At 43.9% G+C, this 19,568-nt stretch overlaps 1 long non-coding RNA gene across 1 annotated transcript; it reads right to left on the bottom strand.

The window, feature by feature from the left end:
• Nucleotides 1–963: 963 nt before the first annotated feature.
• On the bottom strand, nt 964–18,293 carry LOC144892357 (uncharacterized). Its single transcript, XR_013623536.1, has 3 exons — nt 18,007–18,293; nt 6,507–6,717; nt 964–2,833 (listed from the first exon to the last, which is right to left on the bottom strand). It is a non-coding gene; the product is annotated as an uncharacterized LOC144892357 (long non-coding RNA).
• Between the last annotated feature and the right edge of the window lie 1,275 nt (nt 18,294–19,568).

The following is a 19,568-nucleotide window of genomic DNA, read 5'->3' as shown; positions in this document are numbered from 1 at the left end:
CATGAGGTTCCTGGGTAGTTGATACAACATGAGGTTCCTGGGTAGTTGATACAACAAGAAGCTCTTGGGTAGTTGATACAACATGAGGTTCCTGGGTAGTTGATACAACAAGAGGTTCTTGGGTAGTTGATACAACATGAGGTTCATGGGTAGTTGATACAACAAGAGGTTCTTGTGTAGTTGATACAACATGAGGTTCCTGGGTAGTTGATACAACAAGAGGTTCTTGGGTAGTTGATACAACATGAGGTTCCTGGGTAGTTGATACAACAAGAGGTTCCTGGGTAGTTGATACAACAAGAGGTTCCTGGGTAGTTGTTACAACCAGAGGTTCTTGGGTCGTTGATACAACATGAGGTTCCTGTGTAGTTGTTACAACAAGAGGTTCTTGGGTAGTTGATACAACATGAGGTTCCTGGGTAGTTGATACAACAAGAGGTTATTGGGTAGTTGATACAACATGAGGTTCCTGGGTAGTTGATACAACATGAGGTTCCTGGGTAGTTGATACAACAAGAGGTTATTGGGTAGTTGATACAACAAGAGGTTCTTGGGTAGTTGATACAACATGAGGTTCCTGGGTAGTTGATACAACAAGAGGTTATTGGGTAGTTGATACAACATGAGATTCCTGGGTAGTTGATACAACAAGAGGTTCTTGGGTAGTTGATACAACATGAGGTTCCTGGGTAGTTGATACTTAGTGGTTCTTGGGTAGTTGATACAACATGAGGTTCCTGGGTAGTTGATACAACAAGAGGTTCCTGGGTAGTTGATACAACAAGAGGTTCCTGGGTAGTTGTTACAACAACAAGAGGTTCTTGGGTCGTTGATACAACAAGAGGTTCCTGGGTAATTGTTACAACAAGAGCTTATTGGGTAGTTGATACAACATGAGGTTCCTGGTGTAGAGGAATAATTTATACTCCTGTTCTACTATTAAAACTTCAAGAAACTCGTTTTAGCAAAATCAATGTTTTATTCACTTTTGAGAGTTCTGCTGTATTCTACTAAATGTACTAATTAGATATTAATGACGTTGTCTGCCGGTCGTGGCTGTAGCTCCTTCTGTAGGTCTTTTGTTGAACCTCATTCAGTTGTTGGCCAGTCCAGTTGTTCACTCCTCTTCAGTCACTCTCCCAGTCCACTCTGCTCCAATCGCAACTTTCTCTTGGTTTTAAAGCCCCAAACTCCTTTGATGTTGCGGTGCATGCAGGGTCACCCCAAAGGTTAATTCCCCTTGGGACATGAGAGCCTGCAAGCGTCTCTGGTTCCCTTATCCAAAAAACCTTATTTGGCTCTTTTGGCCAGCTTTCCATGTTGGGAGACTGAGAGCACTACCTTATTTCTGTTCAAGAGGTCAAATGCTCTGACCTGCTGAGGGAGAATTTGCAGCCTGTGTTCCATCTATGGAACACAGGCTAAATATTGATAGACACAGATGGCAGTCCAAGAGCGGTACACATTCTGTCTTTTAAAATTAACTTCTCTCTGGACCACCTGTTAGCTCTTTAACCGAAGCTAAATAGTTCAAGAGGATTCACAGTTTTATCCAAACTGCACCACAGAGCATTTTTACTCCAGACACATTCTGTCTTTAATTATATTGCTCTAGTGCTATGCTCTTGGCTCATTTGTAAAGTAAAACATATTCCACTTTACACAAGATCACATTGAGATATATTCTAGCAATATTGTCAATAAGAATATTTATTCCCTGACAGTCCCCGGTTTTTCTCTTTTATGTTTATATTAACCATTAATCTAAACATTACCACATTAAATATTCAAACCACTAATCTGATAATTCAATTTCCTAAGGCATACACCGTCATTCTGGAAGAATTTTGATCACAATACATTTCCTTGTTCATTGACTCTTTCTATGTTGATAATTCAATTCAACTCATTTGCATAAAGATCACAAAACATTTCACCTTTACCAAGACACAATAATTTCAGTTCATCATTAAAGTAATAAAGCATCTGCAACATTTGGCAAAATGTTTGCCTTTAATCAAATATTGACTTTCTTTGTTTGAAAAAAAGGGGCGGATCACTTGTGTTTGAAATTACAGCATGAAACATTTTTTCTTCAAATGTCTTCATAACACCTTCACTATTTGCATAGGATTTTCTGCTGTTGTGATAGCTGGGCAGAGTCATAGACTGACCCTGCTCTCCATGCAGCATCCTTGCCACTCTTGCTGTGAGCCATAGTAGATTTGAACAAGGCCTCCATCCAGTTGTAGTCGACTTGCCTCCTCACACATCGTGAGCATGGAGCAAGTGTTGATGTGATGTTGATTTGTCAACAAGATGGAGAGCAGGGATGCTGGATGCATCCGCAATGATGATGTTGGGACCATGGTACTCAGTTGTCCATGGTCCATACCAGGAGCACACAGCAGAATCGTGCACAGCTGTTGTGGAGGAAAAGGCGCAGTCGTTTGCTTGCAGCTCCATGCTGGCTCCCCGGAAGTTGGTGAAGTAATGACACACGTCACCATATCCCGTAGACGTTGCAGGTAAAATGTCGTCGTCCTGCAATTGCTGATGTGATGAATGTTCGAGGTATTCGAACAAAAGTAAGTGATCGCCCTTTTTCATATGTTGCAGTGTGATCCAGACAAATGGTCACATAATTTTCCCTTGGTGAAGGTAAACATCCATCTTACAAAGGAGTATTTCTTCATCATTCTTTGAGAAAGAGGGTGTATGCCAGGATTAACTTCATTTTTCACAAATTGTCCTTTCAAACTTCTTTCCAGATGTCGTTAGCACGCCATTTGGGATGTGATCTGGTCTTTCCTTTACTCAGCCACATTTATATCTGCTCTCCACACAGATTGAATCAGATGGGGTACATTGTAACATGAAATCACTATATTTTATAACAACTTCACATGAATAATATTCAAATCAGATATGTGTTTTTCTCTACTAAACTAAGAATAGCATCCACAATTGCTTTCAGGTTCATATAATTCAAAAATTAAACTCATGCAGGTATTGTAACACAACTTCAAAGAAAATAAATGCATTAATAATGAGTATATATGATTGAAATCACAAACAGGAATATATAATTCCCAACAAATCTTGCAAACAAGCAAACTATGCATAATGTATTATTAGCATAGTCCTCCCCGCTTTTTGTTTTTCTTTAACAGTGTAACTTGTGGTGATATGAGTTCATCGATCTTGTAAAACGGACATAGTTCACAACATTTTGTTATGCCCTTATTTTAACTCTACTGTATTCATTTGCAAGATCACTTGATTCAATCGTTGAATCTCAGTATTCATGTCGCCATAGAAGTCTTCCTCTTGTGGTTCCACATTCATTTCCTCATTTGTTGCTTTGTTTATTTCCTCTTTTGTGGCTGCTTGCACTATCATAGTGTTGTTTGTTATCTTATTCAAACCCACCGTCACTAAGGTTTTCAAGCACGCCACTACTGAAACTATTGCCAATATAACCACTAATCCAATAAACAAATATTGGAGTATCTCAGCTGCTACTCCTCGTATATGTTCATACCTATAACATAATTATATGTCAATGACATTCAACATTATATACCAAACTAACAAACTTCTTAAAATGTGACTAAAGAAAAATCCCTTAATATGTAACATAAATCTGATTATGTGCCTTATCCTGATGCCCCTATCTCCCGGGGTCCATATTTGTTTATATTCTTATCAACTTCCTATGATCTGTGAATTCGTTCCAAAATACCACAACCATAGGTTTTAACAAAGCTCTACCAAACTATTTCCAATGTGAACTCAAAATGCCAGTACAACAATGATTTGAAGAAGTAACTTCAAAGGGTCAGCAAATTCATTCTATAACCAGATCTAATTTTCCCATCCAATAGTTTGCCTTGACACATGTCATATTATAACACTTTAATAAACCTTCAGAAATGTTTCCCATCGCAACAACTTCCCTTTTCCAAATAGCCATGTGTAAATTACTTATTTAACTACAATTTCCTCTCAATTTATTTGGCCTAAATGGCCGCAAAAGTGGCTGCCAACATGCAGTACCTTTTTTCTACCAAGTAAGTGCTCGTCCACACAAGACCTCTACCAAAATGTTGTTTGTAAAAACAAATCTGGGATTTCTAATTACATGGATGCACACTCTCAGGACATTGCAGGCTGCTGTTACCAATCCATTACGATAAAATAATTTCTTTACCCACAATCAAATAATTAACACAAATTGAGGATATTATCCCTATCACACTCATTTATAGATTCATTACGTTGGATCTAATTTGTTTCCCTCCCATTACTATAAGGAAGAACAATAGCTCTTATAAGTCTTTGTAATATCTCACTGAATTTACCCAGCATCGAAGAATTTATTTACTATCCATTTCCCTTCTGTTTACCAGTAACTTTGTTTAAACTGCATAACTTAATTTGATAAATCCCATGTGTACAGCTACCACTTATTGAAACCCCTACTTTTGTAGAAAATATCCAAATAAGTGTTTGTATGCTCCCTGAAAAGTTGCTCCTCCATTTCTATGCAACTTAGTGAATACTACTGACACCAGTATGCCAATATAGGTGTGGCAGATTAACAAAATATGTTGCAGGTACACGTAACATCGTGTTCTGAGTGTAAAAACCCATAACAGCGCGTTCACGTCTACCCCCTTGGTTTTAAGATTCACAATGCATTTCGTTGTAAAACTCACAATAGTTCAATTCAACAAAATTTTCTTTACTATCTGCCCATATCATCTATGCCTAAGACACATCCATACATACAGCACAATTTATATGCTGATAAAGGTCAAGTTTATATATGTAACAAATCCATGAGCAGAGTACTCTGGGAAGTCAGTGTAAGACCTCTTCCAAATTTGGCTAATTTGGCTAAATTTGGCTAATATAAAGGCCATATCCATAAATAGCTGTTATTCTCATTATATTTCTATTTTATTTTGCGAATTCTCAACAATCTTGTAAGATTGACACACAAAACAAAAACACAAACATTGACACACAAACATACACAAACCCAAGCATTATGTATATTTGTTTGCATTGGAACCATCATTAACAGATCAAGATGGGTGTCAATTTCATTTCAATTTCGTAAAATTTATCCTTTAATGTTAGAAACACTAATACACAAATAGACAAAAAGTTTATTTTTAGAAAACCCCTATAATGTCACATTGAAATTACCCTTTTTGGTCCCACAATAATTAATCCAAATTCGACAATACATCTATTTACATGTCAGTTGACCACTGACCTATCAGCATGCAAAAAAAAGTCCAAAATGCCCACCTGATGATCATGTGACGCTTGTCACTTGGTTTCCAAAAAATTTTGCAAAGCAATGTTCCACACTTTGGTAATTGTTTTGTTGTAAAAATTGTTTTGCCCAAAATACTCCCTAAAACGACATTTATAATTGGCAAATATGAGGCTTCCAGAATGAACTCTAATTCTGGATCTTTTAATTCATGTTCCAAAAAAAATCCAATTTTGGCATTTAATCAATTAATTATTAATTCGCTAATAAGCAAAAGTAAAATTCATTCTTGCTCCGAATTTTTTTTTTTTTTTTTGAGACAAGAAGCATGAACAATTATTCATGTTGGTCTGATGATTTAATCTGTTGAGGCCTGTCGTCATTTGAGATCTGCAGCAATGAAGGCCTAATCGTTATCTGAGGTACCGGTAAGCACTGGTACCCTTGATCTTGGTTCGTCCTATGAACTAGTCTTCCTATTTGAATATGGACAACGTCGTTTCCAGTGTCCAATATTTCCACAATTAAAACATCGATTTCTGTCATTGGCTGGTCTGTCCACCTGTTCACTTGTATCTCTAGGCTGCATCTCCAGATCCCTGAGTTGCCACCGCAATCTCTGGTTCTCTCCTGAAACACGAAAAAATTATCTGTACCGTCCTTTTTGGGGAGACGAATGGGAATCAGATGGGACAACTGTCACTTTTATGCCTATTTCGGAGGGCAGTTGTGCATTTATCTCCTCCAATGTATCCTGCATCGTTTTTATTTTAAGTTCTAGGTCCAATATACGTCCGTGCTGTGCCCTTTTCCTGGATTCCACATCCCAATAATGGAAGGCCAGCCAGTCTACTTTGAACTTCTGTCTCCTCCTGGCTTTCAATTCTTCACCGAGTGCTTCCAATATGTTCCTGTCAAAAGTACCATCCCGTGGGAATTCCCTTTTTCATCCTTTAGTCCATTCATGCCAGGATTCCACATCTGTAAGTGATTCTGCACCATATTTCTGATACATGGAGTTGATACAAGTACCTCTTTGACTCAAGTCTAATTGACTTTGTTTATCCTTGCAGAGTCCACTTCCCATCTTTTCTGTGTGTGAGTAACACTCTATACTCACTCAATGTACCAAATAACTACTAGGACTACACAACGGACTACACCTATACCCACTATCAACTGTGTGTACTGCAAAAATCTCTGAAGTTTGTTCCACCTTATTCAGAGTAGCATTGAATACGTTGTTTTCTAGCTTATCCCTATAAGCTCCACTCTGTGGTCTCCCAGGATCTCCACCGGATCGAAGTATCTCTCCACCTTTTCAATCGATGACTTCAGGTGATTTCCAGAGAGTCTCCCTGTCCTGTGGCTTTTCCACACCCCAATCTCACTGATCGGTGTTGCAGATGAGTGTGGATCAGTAAGTCCTGTTGAGGGGGGGATCAAACAAAATAACCACATATAATATAACAAATAACTACTAGACTCACCACCTTGCCCAATTTCCAAGGTTGTGTCCACATTGATGTTTCACAAATATCTCAAAGCTTCTTTCTTGAAACCGCACTTTTTATTCATCCATCAATTGACTTGATTAAATTAAATTTAAATTAAATCAGATCAGATTAAATCAGATCAATCAATCAATCAGATCAATCAATCAATCAATCAGAATCGGAATTAATTCAATTATGTAATTTCAATCAATTTATCAATATTCATCAATAAAATCCTAATAATAATATATAATAACATATCATAAATGATAATATCAAAATTCACATTTATCAGTCTGATACTGAATTGAAACCAATGTCTGATACTGAACTATGATATGGGATCAACATTACTCTATACCTAAACCTTTTCCCAATGTTGCCAAAACAGTTCCATCCACTGACGGGGAAATATGATCATCGGTCGTCACCATTTGACCCATATCTGCCGTCAGTTGACAAATCACCGTTCTGCCTCTGGATCATATCTGACATATTTTTTTTCTCAATCTTGTCTGGTCATTATATCACAAATTCAAATAAATTACTGTCTTACATGGGAAAAATGAATTGATGGTGCACTTCATCAAATCATTCCCCGTCAGAACATCATAAGGTTACAATTTCTTGTGTTCTTAAGAGCATGCTTAAGAGCACAAAAAACAACATGTCTCACTTTGAATGACACTCAAAGTTCTTGACAATTAAAATGTTGTAAGAGTCCTGAAATGCCGTACCAATGAATGGCAATTAATCCATAATATTGACCAATGCAATCCAATCCCACTGAAATTTAAACACTCCAACAAGCTTTGTAACTTGTAATACATGTAATACATCATTAATCCTGCAGGGCTGTAAAGTTATCCTTAAAGTCCATGCAATCGATTTACATCAAAACCCAATGATGACATGCCTGACAATCATAGCAATTTTCATGATTGTAAAACCATTTTCATTGTAAATCATTGTAATTATAAATTGTAAATGTAAATTGTAAATTTACCATAATTGTAAATTGGCAATTGTAAATTGTAATTGTAAAAAAATTGTAAATTGTTACCATAATCAGAGTCATACCATAATCATCCATTGCAGAAGACAAACATTTACTGTATCATTACATCCATGTGGTATAATCAGCAATGAAACAGTTTATCATTAACAAAATTTGAGAATGAACATCAATAATAATCAACAATATGACAATCATGATGACAATAATGAATCTCATCAACAATGAGAGAAAACAATGAGAACTATGAAAAGGGAAACAGGTAAAAGTGAGATAAAAGAGGAGTAAAAAGAGGAGGAAAGAGGGGAGGAAAAAGGGTGGGGAAAGGAGTAGGAGAAGTGGCAGGATGCCAAGAGAGGAATGAGGCTGGGGGGGTGTGGGGCGCGGGGCTCCCTTCGGGGTATTAATACTATGCGAAATACGACACTCATTGTATTATTCTAAAGATAACTGTGTATTATTGGCTGCACTTATGAGTCCCTTACAAGGCTGTGAGAGATTATATGGTAAATACTGTCTCCCTCTCGAACTTCTGTGCAAGCCATACACTCATCTGTGTATTATTTAACCATTCGAACTGTGTCGTACTATTTCACAAATTATTTTAGCAGTATGTGGCCATGGTGTAAGGGGAGGGGGGGGGAGAGGGGTGCAAAAAAACACATACCCACACACACAAAAAACACAGCAAGACCACATAATGAGGTGATATGCTAAATCAATATGGGATCCAATGGGATATGGGATCCACAATCCCATCCAATCCTATACAATCAACGATCCTATACAACAACACACTCCTATAACATGACTTGGTGGGGAGGATGATGGCAGGATGGGGTTAGGGTTAGGATTGGGGTAGAGGGGACAGGAAATGGAAGGGGGGGGGGGGGGGAGGGAGAGGACGTGATGTTACTTCACCACTTGAAAGGGTCACCAAATCCATGTACCCATAAATTCACCCATATATATACAGATCTAAGTTTTGTTTCATCAAACAGGTACAATGTTGTGTTTGGGTCCAGTTAATTGCCTTGCCACATGGCATGGTATCTTATTGCAATAAATTCCTTTATGACCTCCCCAATACTCATCTGTAACTTACAGATGTAATTACAATTGTCTCCCAAATGTGTTTGGCCTAAATAGCAGTACCCGTTATCTACCAAGCAAGTATTCCTTCACATTAAGATCTTTACCAAAAAAAATTTACTGAAATATATATATATTGTTGCGAATATGGAATTTGGCCTCCATATCCGCTTGTAAATATTCCCCTATTTTCTCCAATACTCCCCAACTTTCCCCGATCCCCCATTCCCTAGTCCCATTGCATGTAAATAACAATCAGTAGAGCCGACCTTCCCCTTATTCCCCCATTAAATGTCGTGCCCAGGTCCACCGCACCACACGTAGACAACTTTCGGACATCTTCCTAGTTATTCTTATTCTATGTCAGTTAAGGCCTCGTCTCCATTAATTATGACTCTTCGTTGCACCAGAATGTGATTATATGGCATCAGTAGTGAGTTTAGGACCTTTCCCATACCTCCTTCCATCTTCTTCCCCAACAATTACAACAACAACAGAGGAGATGGCGGCGGAGCGGGGGAGGATGCGTCCTCACACCGGCTCGATTAGCTCCAGACCATGCGCTCCACGGGGTTACCACGAAGGGGCTCCTTGTCAGCTCCTCGTCAAGGGCGGAGCCTGGTAAACCCCCCGCACGCACCCAATGAGAAGCAACGTGCCGATTCCACGAGGCGGAGCTAACGAGCCGAGGGCGTGTCACTCCCCGCCGGATATACGCGGCCCCGCGCCGGATGTGACGTCAGATGCGCCCCCAGCTTGAGCAGACAAGACGCCATCCGAGCGCTGCGACCTCCCCGCATCTCTGGACCGGACCGAGTCGATTCTGACCTTTGAGCCCAGGTGCACCTGGAGCCATCGCTACCCGCCTGTCCTTTCCATCAATCCCCGTGTGAGTCAGCTTTGTCCCGTTTATCTGTCGTCTGTTGGGAATAATATAAGATTGTGTCTAAGTGCTTGTCTTTCTATGCTGTCCCTCTTGTAGTTGTAATCTAACCTTCCGCCTTAATATAACCTCCTCCGGAGGTCTTGAGAACTGAACCCCTGGTGTCGTATTGTGTTATTGTAATCCAGCCGGGTGTCTTCTTTTTCTTATTGAGCCAGCATCGCGCGACTTCGTCAACGTCGAGTATAGTCGGGTAATTTGTGCGGACACGACGGCCATTCCGCTCGGCCCACTTTAACATCAAAGTCGTGTCTGTAACAATTGGTTGTCAGGAGTTGGATTCGAACCTGGGACTAAATTTATTTAGCCCAAATTTTGGAACACCAATTGTACTATTAGAGTAACAATTGGTGTCGAGGAGTGAGATTCGGACCCGGGACTAAATTAGTTAGGCCCAAATTTTGGGAGGGAAAATCGAGCCGGAGCGCGTATGGCGCTCGACCAAATCGATCCGGAGCGCGGTCCCGCGGTTACTGCGCTCGACGAAATTATAACAGCAAAATTTGGATTGGTGTTACGAAACTCGAATTTTGAAAGTCGCGCTATGGCGGATCAAGACGGCTGGGGTCCGGTAGGGGAGAGTGAAGCAGGGTCGGTCCAGGACCAAATTGAGGGACATGAGGAGAGCGAAGCAGTGAGGGCGGCAGGTTCGCAAAATAGCGCCGTCACGCACGAAGTAGCGGGCGCGCAAAATGGCGCGCTCGCTCACGTGGTTGAAGGGTCCCAAAATAGCGGCGCCGCGGAGGGCGAGCCTGCGGTGGCGGCTGGGGACGCTGGGCAAACCGGGTTTGACCTCAGATTATTCTTGACCCAACTGAATGCAAAAATGGATAGGATGGAGGGCCAAATGAGGGTTGATAGTGGGCGATTAGAGGGCCAAATGAGGGGTACCGGTGAGGGATTAGAAAAGAAATTTGAGGAGTTAGACAACGGGATAAAAGAAGTAAAGAATGGGTTAACGGGGGTAGAAAACAGAATGGCCGCTCAAGAGAATCAGATAGAGGGAGTGAAACATGGGTTAACGGGGGTAGAAAACAGAATGGCCGCTCAAGAGAATCAAATAGAGGGAGTGAAAAATGGGTTAGAGGGGTTAGAAAACAGTATGGAAGGCAAATTGAGGGACATGAGGGACCAAGCGGAAAGGGAAGTTAAACAAATGGAGCAGCAGATAGAGGGGGTCAGAATGGGGGTAGAAACCAAACTGGATGCTCACAGGGAGGAAATGGAGCAGATGAGGGTGGCATCTGGGCAGGAGATGCAAGTGATGGGAGAGGAGATCAGAAGAGGAGTGAGTGAGGAAGTCGGAGGAGTGCGCGAGGAGGTGAGGCACTGTGAGGAGCACATGGAAAAGGAGGTGAGAAAGGCGACTGTAAAGTTACAAGGGGGCATAGAGGACCTGACGCAAGAGGTGGAGCAGCTGACGGTGGGACAGACGGAGTTAGTGGAGCAGGTTCAAAGGAACACTGCGGTATTAGGAGGTTTAAAGGCGACACAGAAAGAACTCAAAGATGACTTGGTAGCGACGAAGAGGGAATGTCAGATGGTACGTGAGGGACTGACAACGAGGTTGGACGAGGTGATAGAGGTAATGGAGACGAAGGACCGGCAGGTGAGGACGCACATGGAAACGGTCAAGGTAGCCTTGGAGGACGAGCTTGAGGCGACATACCGGGGAATAAAAGAGGTGAGGCACAAATTAGAAGAAGTGGAAGAAGGGGTGAGCGAAATTAAGAAGCGACGGAGAGGGGATAACAAAGAGATAAAAGAGGAGATGAAAGAATTGGTCCAAAGTCTGTGTTTGGATCGTGATGATGTGCTCATTAACCGGATGAGGGATTCGCAGGTGATGGAGGAGAAGCGAAGAGGAAGAGGACCCGGTGTAAGTGGTGACCAATATGGTCGTGCGTATGATGCGCCAGGGGATTTAAGAAGCTTGGGGATTGGTTTGGATCCGGGTGTTCGTGAAAGGCCGTTGGTGAAGTGTGCGACAGGGCTGGTGTGCGAAAAAGGAGGTGTGCGAGAAAATCCGACTCTGGGGTGTGTGAGGAAAAAGTGCGTGCCAAGGAGTGAGGGTGCTGGCGAGAGTGAGTCGGTCGTAGCGAGTGTGCGAGGGAGCACATGGAAGCGCGGTGTGGTGAGTGTTACAGAGGGTGTAACGGGAGAGTGTGCGCGAGAAAGGTGTGTGACGGACAGGTGCACGAGGAAAGAGTGCGCTGTCAGAAGTAAGGAAGAGTGTCCACCTGTGGTGAGTGTTACAGAGGGTGTGACGGGAGAGTGTGCGCGAGAAAGGTGTGTGACGGACAGGTGCATGGGGAAAGAGTGCGCTGTCAAGAGTAAGGATGAGTGCGCTGTCAGGAATGGAGGTGAAAGTAGTGAGAGTGACATGGAGCGTGAGTTAGTTGTGACAGGTGAGCGAGGATGTACACCTGGAATAGAAGGATGCACACCTGGAATGGTAGAGCGTGAGTGGGAATGCACGCTGGAGTTGGTGGTGAGGCACGTGGTTGGGTGTGCGAATGAGAGCACACCTGTGATTGTCACAGAGGAGGTGACCGAGGAGGGGGCGCGAAGCGGTGTATTGGTGAGGTGTGCGAGCGACGAGTGTGTGCCAAAGTGTTCGGTGGTCAGGTGTGTGACCAAGGCTGTGAGTGGAATGAGGGTACCTGGGTGTGTAAGGAAGGGTACGAGGAGCATGGGCACGGCTGGATGTGTGAGCAAGGAACGGGCTGCGGGGTGTAAGCATGCAGGTGAAGCATCGACATTAAACGGGTTAGAGGTTAGGTCGACTTTTAGCCGAATCGGGCCCTCGGTGCGTGCTGGGCCTCGCTTTGAACGGCCGCGTCCTTGCTCCACTAGGCGGAGCGGGCGGCCCGATAGAAAGGGTCGTCATGGCGACCACTTTTTGGTGAGACGTGCCGGCAGGTCTAGATCGGGGCATTGGATGGCTCCACGCCGAGGTGGTGTGTGGGATCTCGGCACGGGTAAGCCCCCGTCCCTGCACCGAGTGCCGGACGTATCCAGCCGCTGGCACAAAACAACCAGCATCCATTGCTTGGCTTTACGAAGCCGGGCTTTGGACAGGGATTGGCGCACCGAGAGGTATTAGTGAGTAGACTGGGAGATGAGGTTAGTGTTTTGGACCCAAAATTAGAGAAAAACAAAATTTGATGATTGGCAAGGGATTGGCAGTAGTGATTGGCAGATGATGGGCAGTGATTGGCAAATTTTTAATTTGTTGAAATTTGATGTGCAAAATTGGTAGTGAGAGACCCCCGATGTGGTGGGATGGCAAATCCACCATCCCTCACAGGTGGGGGCAAAGGAGCAATAGCTTATGGGGTGTATGGCAGTGAAAACTAGCCCGGGTGGGTTAGGATATGGTGTGTAGGGATCTAGCGAAGATGACAGTAGGTAACGTTAAGGTTAGTTAGTGACTGATACCTGTAGTGGGGACGCAGGTAGATTAGTGTGGATTATAATGACGAGGGAGCGCAATAGTTAAAGGGACGACTGGGAAGCGCAAGTTTCAGAAGGGAGTAGTTAGCTGAGATGATGCTGTGTGTGTGAGGATTGAACAGGTGTGATTGCACAGGTGTGCAACTGGACAGGTGTGTGGAGTAGTGTATGAGTAGTGAGTGTTGTGGATCAGCGCGAATGCGCTTGGGGAGAGAAGGGTGCCGGTGGCACCAGGTGTGAGAGCACAGGTGTGCAGGTACAGGTGTGTGGAGAGAGTTGGAGTAAGTGGTACGGAGTGGTGTGCATGGTGCGAAGGTGTGGATGGGGGAAGAGTGGACCCCCATCACGGATACCCGGGGCGGGTAGTGTAAGTGTTAGGTAGAGGGTGCAGGTAAACTGTGGTTGGATATTGGCATCTGTGGTGCGGTTGCAGAATGGTGTTGTGAATGGGTGCATTAGTGTTGTGGAAATGGCTGGGCGTGTAGCCTGTTAGTGTGTGTAGTTGGTTGAGCACTCCACCACTGTGAGGATGTCGGCCAGGTGAGGCCGCAGGTGGGCTCTGGGAGCCGGTAGTTGTGAGTGGGTGCCTGAGGATCCCGGGTGTGGATCGGGCAGCCCAGTGCCAGAGAGGGCACGGAGTGGGGAGAGCGCCAGAGGGCCTTCCCCAGGTAGATAGGTTAGGGTAAGGAGCAGGTAAGCTCGGAGGCAACTGCAGTGGTGGAGGGGTGCAGGTGGGTAGACCCACTGGGAGAGGTACACGCCACAGCCCAGAAATTGTACGAGGGCACCGGGAGATGAATCGGGGGAGTGAGACCCCAAATTGAAGAGCACCACAGTTTGGCCAATGGGAATTGGTTTTTAGAACCCATAGTGTAAGAGGGCCAATGGTTTGGCCGGAGGAAGACCCCGGGTAGTGTAAAGTTGTTAAAGTCATTTAGGAAATAGTTAGGATTGAAGAACCTGTCGCACCATACGCAGCCACTTACCTGTGATGATGATGACTCCACACCTGTGTTTTCTTTGTTTGTGTTGCAGAAATGAGAATTGCTGTTGGATTTGTGAGACGCATCACGACGTGGATGAGACATTGGGGTGATTCCATCTCTCCCTCCCTAGGAGGGACTGATGATGAATTGGTGATGGCAAATTATGATGTTGAGTTGGAGATGGCAAATTTTGATGAGAGTTGAAAATGGCAAATTTGATTGGTTAGGAGGGAGAGAAGACGAATTTGGTATATGGGAGGAACGGGGAAGACAGTAGGGATGTTTGTTGATTTGTAAAGTAGATGTTTATGGGTAGTGTTGTGTTTTGTGGATGCAGTAAGGGGTAAGGGAGGGGCCATGTAGGTTACCTGGTGGGGGGGGGGCGTACGATAGGAACGTACCTGTCTCACCTGGTTCCCATGTGCCCCCAGTGTGCATCACCTTACATTGCGTGCACTTTTGCGCCCTTACCACCTTACTCACTTGTCTGCTTCTTTTGTCTCCCACCTCCGAGGATCTGGCTTTGGGGTAGAGAGAGATGAGAGAGAGGTGCTGGCTGCGCAGTTGTGGGCCTGCACTTTCGCTGTTTGCTGCCGGGATCGATACACCATATGGATCGCAATGTTTGTGGCCACCCACAATGCACCGCAGTTCGTTTGCGGCCAAGCACCACCCGTTGATGGACCTATGGGTCAACGTGGCACCTATGCCATACAGGTGAACCACTAATAGTTAACACCACTGAAGGCCACACGAAGAGCAAGAGACACCTGCAGGGTTAGGGGTTGTCGCATTTATTTTTAATCAATGAACAATGGTGACTGCACCGATTGGTGGTGGGGTGGTGCTGTTGATGCTCGGGAAGGGTGCTCTGCACGTTATTAAAGGCCGTCGGCCACAGAGCACTCGTGGGTTGGTGTATCGATGTTGGCAAGCGCGCTCTCTCTATGCATAACATCTGCATGTGTTCCTCCAAAAACAGGTCCTGGATCGTAGTGTAAATAGCAGCGTAGTCTTGTAAATAATGCTCCCTACCGGCTGTATGTTTAGTTTGAGAATTCTTTCCGGATTCGGTTATCCTGTGGGTGTGTTTCTGTGAGGAGAAGGGTGCAACGTCGCAGGGGGACATATTTACTCATTTGTGAATATCTGTAAAACTGTCGCACTCAGGGTAGAGTTAATAGTAGAGGGAACTACATTGCGTGCCACACTAAAGTAGGTAAAAATTTATCGGGTCGGGACGCCCCGAGGGTAGAGAAGGGTGCAATGTTGCGAATATGGAATTTGGCCTCCATATCCGCTTGTAAATATTCCCCTATTTTCTCCAATACTCCCCAACTTTCCCCGATCCCCCATTCCCTAGTCCCATTGCATGTAAATAACAATCAGTAGAGCCGACCTTCCCCTTATTCCCCCATTAAATGTCGTGCCCAGGTCCACCGCACCACACGTAGACAACTTTCGGACATCTTCCTAGTTATTCTTATTCTATGTCAGTTAAGGCCTCGTCTCCATTAATTATGACTCTTCGTTGCACCAGAATGTGATTATATGGCATCAGTAGTGAGTTTAGGACCTTTCCCATACCTCCTTCCATCTTCTTCCCCAACAATTACAACAACAACAGAGGAGATGGCGGCGGAGCGGGGGAGGATGCGTCCTCACACCGGCTCGATTAGCTCCAGACCATGCGCTCCACGGGGTTACCACGAAGGGGCTCCTTGTCAGCTCCTCGTCAAGGGCGGAGCCTGGTAAACCCCCCGCACGCACCCAATGAGAAGCAACGTGCCGATTCCACGAGGCGGAGCTAACGAGCCGAGGGCGTGTCACTCCCCGCCGGATATACGCGGCCCCGCGCCGGATGTGACGTCAGATGCGCCCCCAGCTTGAGCAGACAAGACGCCATCCGAGCGCTGCGACCTCCCCGCATCTCTGGACCGGACCGAGTCGATTCTGACCTTTGAGCCCAGGTGCACCTGGAGCCATCGCTACCCGCCTGTCCTTTCCATCAATCCCCGTGTGAGTCAGCTTTGTCCCGTTTATCTGTCGTCTGTTGGGAATAATATAAGATTGTGTCTAAGTGCTTGTCTTTCTATGCTGTCCCTCTTGTAGTTGTAATCTAACCTTCCGCCTTAATATAACCTCCTCCGGAGGTCTTGAGAACTGAACCCCTGGTGTCGTATTGTGTTATTGTAATCCAGCCGGGTGTCTTCTTTTTCTTATTGAGCCAGCATCGCGCGACTTCGTCAACGTCGAGTATAGTCGGGTAATTTGTGCGGACACGACGGCCATTCCGCTCGGCCCACTTTAACATCAAAGTCGTGTCTGTAACAATATATTTTTTATTTTTGAAAAAGACAAGTGAAAATATGAAATTTGAAATGTACATCCCAGGATTCTAATTTTTAGAGATTCCGCATCCGAGTGGCATGGGATTGTCTAACATTAATTTGTATCTTGATTGAATGAGTTTTAGCTGTGATCCAAGATCCCCAAAAAAATCCCAAAAATCCCAAAGATTCCCTAATCAGGATGTAAATATACAGGTAAAAGGTAAGTTTGGAGAGAAAAAGAAAGGGGGGGCTGCAGAAGGGAAGAAAAAAATGGGGGGGGGGGCAGGGAGGGGGTTGGATAATGGTTGGATGGGGTAAGGGTGAGGAGTTAGGATGGAGGGGGACAGGAAATGGAAGGAGGGAGGGGGAAAGGGCGGGGGAAGGTTGGGGGGGGTGTGGGGCAGGAGAAGTTGAAAGAGGTTACATTTAAAAGAAAAAATCGTTTCTGATCCCATATGTAATAAGTGTACAAGGGACTAAGACACAACAACAAGCGGTTGTCATGGGGACCTGCCTGCACGCATTCCAACGTCCACGGCTGGAAGTGCAAAAGAAAAATGCCTATTTTTAGACCGTCTGTCGACTCGTGCACAAAGATTTGCCTGGCGCGCTCTACCACGTGTCGGATTAACTTTTATGACAGTGCTAAACCCACTTGTGTACCACAATGGGAATTCATGTTTGAAAATCGAATCCAGCCGATTTTCCCTTAGCACTCACTGTACACTGTATAAAATTCAATTTTTGTACAAAAATCGCTAGTTATTGAAAAATCCTCAGATAATCGTTAAAAAAAATCGTTGTTCTTCTCCGGCGACAGCATATTTACTCGTCCCTTGTGACCACATCAAAAAAGAGGCTCACCACAGGAATACCTACAGAAATACTATAGAAGTCTCAACCGTAGTAACCCAGCAATATTTGAATCATCATACAAAAGGAACGGGCAGATATGTGACGCAGACCATTGAACTGGAATCACGTATGAAATCACATGAATACACAAAAAGCATATTCATACCCAAAATCCATTTTCAGTTTATTTTCATGACTGGACGAATGCAGCACCCTTTCGCTAACGCCCCGGGGTTCGTTAGTGGCTCTTTGAACTCGTAGAATGTACCGAAATAAAAAAAATTCAAATTAGAGGAAAAAAACAACAAAAAAGCAATTTTTTTTGAAGGGGAAAAAAAATTTTTTTGAATCGTCATGACTTCTGAAATCTTTTTACACACCTTACAGACTCCGGGGGGACTAATAATCCACCCACGAAGAGGTATGCCTCGTGGTTTTTTTTCCACCTTCCACATATCAACAAAAATACACAAAACTCAAACACTGGACAATTTATCGCAGATTAACATCAGACTACACAGATAACAAACAAAAGCTTACCTTGTTCTGTGGAGTTGACTCCCTTACGGACCACCAATTCTGTTGAGGAATAATTTCTACTCCTGTTCTACTATTAAAACTTCAAGAAACGCGTTTTAGCAAAATCAATGTTTTATTCACTTTTGAGGGTTCTGCTGTATTCTACTAAATGTACTAATTAGATATTAATGACGTTGTCTGCCAGTCGTGGCTGTAGCTCCTTCTGTAGGTCTTTTGTTGAACCTCATTCAGTTGTTGACCAGTCTCCAGTTGTTCACTCCTCTTCAGTCACTCTCCCAGTCCACTCTGCTCCAATCGCAACTTTCTCTTGGTTTTAAAGCCCCAAACTCCTTTGATGTTGTGGAGCATGCAGGGTCACCCCAAAGGTTAATTCCCCTTGGGACATGAGAGCCTGCAAGCGTCTCTGGTTCCCTTATCCAAAAAACCTTATTTGGCTCTTTTGGCCAGCTTTCCATGTTGGGAGACTGAGAGCACTACCTTATTTCTGTTCAAGAGGTCAAATGCTCTGACCTGCTGAGGGAAAATTTGCAGCCTGTGTTCCATCCATGGAACACAGGCTAAATATTGATAGACACAGATGGCAGTCCAAGAGCGGTACACATTCTGTCTTTTAAAATTAACTTCTCTCTGGACCACCTGTTAGCTCTTTAACCGAAGCTAAATAGTTCAAGAGGATTCACAGTTTTATCCAAACTGCACCACAGAGCATTTTTACTCCAGACACATTCTGTCTTTAATTATATTGCTCTAGTCCTATGCTCTTGGCTCATTTGTAAAGTAAAACATATTCCACTTTACACAAGATCACATTGAGATATATTCTAGCAATATTGTCAATAAGAATATTTATTCGCTGACACTGGGTAGTTGATACAACAAGAGGTTCCTGTGTAGTTGATACAACAAGAGGTTCCTGGGTAGTTGATATAACGAGGTTCCTGGGTAGTTGATACAACATGAGGTTCCTGGGTAGTTGATACAACATGAGGTTCCTGGGTAGTTGATACAACATGAGGTTCTTGGGTAGTTGATACAACAAGAGGTTTCTGGGTAGTTGACACAACAAGAGGTTCCTGGGTAGTTGATACAACAAGAGGTTCCTGGGTAGTTGATACAACAAGAGGTTCTTGGGTAGTTGATACAACATGAGGTTCCTGGGTAGTTGATACAACATGAGGTTCCTGGGTAGTTGACACAACAAGAGGTTCCTGGGTAGTTGATACAACAAGAGGTTCCTGGGTAGTTGATACAACAAGAGGTTCCTGGGTAGTTGATACAACAAGAGATTCCTGGGTAGTTGATACAACAAGAGGTTCCTGGGTAGTTGACACAACAAAGGTTCCTTGGTAGTTGATACAACAAGAGGTTCTTGGGTAGTTGATACAACAAGAGGTTCCTGGGTAGTTGACACAACAAGAGGTTCCTGGGTAGTTGATACAACAAGAGGTTCCTGGGTAGTTGATACAACAAGAGGTTTCTGGGTAGTTGACACAACAAGAGGTTCCTGGGCAGTTGATGCAACAAGAGGTTCTTGGGTAGTTGACACAACAAGAGGTTCCTGG

The sequence above is a fragment of the Myxine glutinosa genome, chromosome 5 (genome assembly GCF_964187855.1).
Source record: "Myxine glutinosa chromosome 5, kmMyxGlut1.1, whole genome shotgun sequence".
Lineage (NCBI taxonomy): Eukaryota > Metazoa > Chordata > Myxini > Myxiniformes > Myxinidae > Myxine > Myxine glutinosa.
Note: the sequence above shows the minus strand (reverse complement) of the source record. Positions and strands in the feature narration are given on the sequence as shown.